We start from the raw sequence: 4184 nt of genomic DNA, 5'->3' as shown, positions 1-4184 counted from the left end.
CCCCGACACACGCCTTCGCCTCCATTTATAAGCGCTGCCTTGCAGCATGGGGACGATATCCGTTTCCATTCTCCTTTGCTAATCGATTAAGCATATCTCAACCTGCTTAATAAAAAAGAAATCGCTCAAATTATGTCGTATCTTCTTCTGATTGACATAAAACGGCACAGGCACCAGTGGGCACCTACTAGAAGTTTATGAGAAGAAAACGAGCGTAACCTTTGATTCCTCCAATGCACAGGCACACCTGATCGTTGCTTGACTGTAGTCAGTGCTTGGAATGTGAATAACGTTTGGCATTAACAAAAGTGCAGGCTGATTATGGGAAAAGTAATATATCTGGTTTCAAAGCTTCGTGAATACAGGGGGACCATTACAGAAACATCTGAGATCGACGCAAATGTAAAGAACCACAAAGCGTTCCATGGAATGAACAGGAATCCAGATCGGGCGTGACTGGTAGATTTCTTCGCACCACTGAAAGTGCTGGAGTGCGCCCTGGTAGGTTTCTCCTGTTTGGCGAAGAGCTTTGTATCGGCAGTCGCTGCCGGTCTCCAAAGTGGAAAGATTATTTGGTGCTCTGTGACCGCCTTAAGTGTCGTGTTCTCGCAAATGTCCAACTTTCTCGAATTCAGGATCCGCTATCCCAGGCATTATGCGTTTTTAATTTCGGTCCGCAATTCGGAGGTTCAGGTAAATACCAGGGTTGATGGAAAGGGGACACTCGCTTTATAAGGAAAATAGAATAAGTACTTGTTTTTTTGTTCGTCGACTGTCAAGTTGTGTCATTTTGAGCTGGATTCCATTTAAAGGCACTGTTATAAATGTACTAACGCGAGTGAAAAAGTAATCTCTTACGGGCAATGGAATTTGAGCGTTCATAAAACTTTCGGGGAAAGTTTACAAGTAGCCACATCGTAACACTTAATGAGATCGCTTTCTGGATGTACAAATGTATTCTTTTTCACGGCCGTGGTTTATGTACGTAAACTGCGATATTTTTGCGACAGCCCTAAGATTATTGTAATTATTATCTTTGTACAGATGAGTGCGTTCTCATAGAATGTAGTAATTTCAGCCGAAACCAACCACACATTACAATTATCATGCCCTACTTGCAAAACATTTCCTGTCCTCATCTTAGGTCATGTCATGATCAGCACTTCGCAGGTTTTCGCCTAGCAAAAGTTGACTGAAATGGATACGTAAAATAACGATTGAGGGTAACATCACACATGTATTCTGTCACCTGGTGAAAGAGCGCTTAATTTGAAAGCAGTTATTAATACTTCTATATTATACTATTCACCCATCTTCCCCCCCCCCCCCAATCCATACTCATTTTTGCTGCTCCGTCCGCGTCTTTGTTCTTACCCCCGCTCCTTTTTTTCCCGTCACCGGCATAGTCTTCGTATTAGGTTCACTGTTCCACGTCTGTCACTTTTTCCTCCACCATCACCATCCTTTATAACTCTTTGAATTTGCAGCGAGCACAATAAATGTCCGACCAGCAGTTGATCAAAAGCAATGTTGCTGCACATTTCAAACTCGCGTACACAAGCCAGTAAGGCGAGTTTGTGCATTTTATAGAATGCATGTAGCTGCATTTACTTTTCAGATTTAAAAAAGAACGAAATTGGAAATCTGTTTCAGTGACAAAGTTGTGCTTCTTTTTAGAATCCCCCCCCCCAATCCTTAAAAAACGAAACAAAACAAAACAAAAACAGCGCGTCTTCAAGATTTGTTGAATGGCCAGAAGTCACGTCTTCAAAGGGTAACGCTCTCTTCGCGCCCACCTTCTTCTCTTCCAATCTTCCTTCTTATGAGTTTTACTAAGATGATTGGACAAGGGTCTGTCAAAGTATTGATGCATACTGGCATTAACTATTCGACCACTCCCCTTCCCCTCCAAAAATGAATTTCGATTAATTGATTAATTAAATTTTAAGAAACTATGTAAACAAAATGTGAAGTAACTCGGGTTGTATCGTCGATACTGAAGTTGTATCGCCGATAACTGGTGGTGGCCCTGTCCTATGTCACGTATGCGATGAGAAACGAAAGTGTCTTTACGGAACTGCCAGTTTGAGTGTTTGGATTGACCATAAACTCCTTCTTTCATAGCAAAAAAAAGGGGAAAGAAAACAGAAAAAAATATCATCATCGAAATGAAAGAAGGTGATCCCATGATTTCAGTAATGTAAGTTTTTGTTTTTTTCTGCCAACCTCGCAACTATATTGAGGGATTTGCGATCTGAATAATTTGAACCCCAAGGCCCCAAAAGTGAGATAAGCAAGATTCATCCCTTGCGTGCCGTCAATGTAAAGAACAACGTAGAATCTTTACAGTGACATTGTTTTCCTCATTTATGGCACTGTAACTTTCCAGATCAGATCATGGTGCAAGAACATTATAGCTCATGCCCAACTCCACAGAGTTGTCACTTTCCCACAAAATTTCTCGATCTTCAGTCTGCTTCAGCCATTATTGACCTCCTCATTGGCATGTTAAAATCAGCCGATCAGCCACCACAGAAGCTTAAGTGAGCGATCAAGCGATAAGAGTTACGGCTTTCCCTGTTAAATAACGTCTTAGAACAGCTTGATTCACCCGACACGTCTTGCTATTCACTGCGCGCACCCCAACCATTATCAGCCTACAAAGTACTATTGTTATCTTTGTTGCTTGCCGGATTTCATGTAGGCACCACCCCCCCCCCCCCTCCCGCCCTCGATAGATATTTTTTGCTCAGTTCCCAGTCAGTGTTATTGACAAAAAGACGAGCTGAAGGTTAAACTATTGACTCCTGACTACTTAACGGGGTTTTTTTTTTCATCTCTAAGATAGAAGTGGGCTAACATGACAACCCCCCCCCCCCCCCCACCCCTTTCTTTTAATGGCAGCTAACATTCGTGAAGACATTCGTGAAGACTGGTTGGTGTCAAAATGCAAGTATGCATATTTTCTCATAAAACTATATTTTGATTAATATACCAGTCACTTAAGCTAATAGATACAATGCCCAAATGTGTCATAATACTAAATAATCTTTTTTTCAACTATTTTGTTATTTCAAAGCATCCAAGAAAGGGAAGCGAGAAGGAGACATTTTTTCCTCTTTCTCTCCTTTCCTCTCGTTTCCACCACTAATCTCCCCCCCCCCTCTCTCTCTCTCTCTCTCTCTCTCTCTCTCTCTCTCTCTCTCTCTCTCTCTCTCGCTCGCTCGCTCTCTCGCTCTCGCTCTCGCTCTCGCTCTCCCTCTCGCTCTTTATTCAGCTAGGAAAGAAAACGGAGTTGGAGACGGTAATGAAGCTGTCCCGAAAAGTAAAACGCAATTCGAGGCCATGGAACTATTGGATTGTAGTTCGGAGCTAACGTGACATTATAATAAATTGTTAGTTTGTTCTGAAGGATGCATTTTCCAATTGATCATGCCGACATAATATTTTGTAATGTATAGATGAGGTTGAATGGGTTAAACTTGTGCAAAGAAAAGTAAATATGTTGGTGTGAGTCAGACTCATTTGACCACTTAAATATAGTTCTAAATTGTAAATAAGGGGTTTGAACTATTTCCTAAGCTGCTTTCTGAGTTGGCTTTTGTTTTTAACATAACCACATCCCTGTAAACCGCATGTTTAAGTGAACATTAAGAAAAGAAAATATTTTTGCCGTATTCTTGGCAAACGGCATAATGACATTAAAAATTTAAGGAGAAATAACTCGACTCCCAATTTTTACCGAAGCAGTTACAAAAATAATATCGGGGGTCTTAATCTACACTGAGATTGACTTAACAGTGTGAGGCTTGAGTCTTTACGGGCAGCACCAGAATGACAAGCTAAATGTTTATGTATACTACAGTAAACAGTATCCAGTCCAAAGGATGTTGTGCAGTTTCTAGTCAAGCCCTTTTTGGGGGGTCGAGCTCACACAATCTTATATACTTGTTTCCCAGAACACTTCATGTAGGCAGAATGACTAGAGATAGAGAGTTCTATTGTAGAAAGGTTCCGAAAACCAAAGATCAACTTCTGCAAAAGCGAAGAAGAAGAAAAGAAGAAGAAGAAGAAGAAGAAGAAGAAGAAGAAAAGAAGAAGAAGAAGAAGAGGAAGAAGAAGAAGAAGAAGAAGAAGAAGAAGAAGAAGAAGAAGAAGACGAAGACGAAGACGAAGACGAAGAC

At 41.0% G+C, this 4184-nt stretch overlaps 1 protein-coding gene across 3 annotated transcripts in view; it reads left to right on the top strand.

Moving 5' to 3' along the window:
* Positions 1–4184, top strand: part of LOC101846592 — a 13355-nt gene that overhangs the window by 5271 nt on the left and 3900 nt on the right. Inside the window, exon 1 of one of the 3 annotated variants that reach the window (XM_005102041.3) lies at positions 573–693. The exons of 1 other annotated variant lie outside the window; for it this stretch is intronic. The gene's annotated coding sequence lies outside the window, so the exon portion shown is untranslated. Of the gene's footprint in view, positions 1–572; positions 694–2897; positions 2954–4184 lie in introns of those variants that run through there. One more of the 3 variants, XM_035970703.1, reaches the window with a different exon arrangement.

The sequence above is a fragment of the Aplysia californica genome, unplaced genomic scaffold (genome assembly GCF_000002075.1).
Source record: "Aplysia californica isolate F4 #8 unplaced genomic scaffold, AplCal3.0 scaffold00309, whole genome shotgun sequence".
Taxonomy (NCBI): Eukaryota; Metazoa; Mollusca; class Gastropoda; order Aplysiida; family Aplysiidae; genus Aplysia; species Aplysia californica.
Note: the sequence above shows the minus strand (reverse complement) of the source record. Positions and strands in the feature narration are given on the sequence as shown.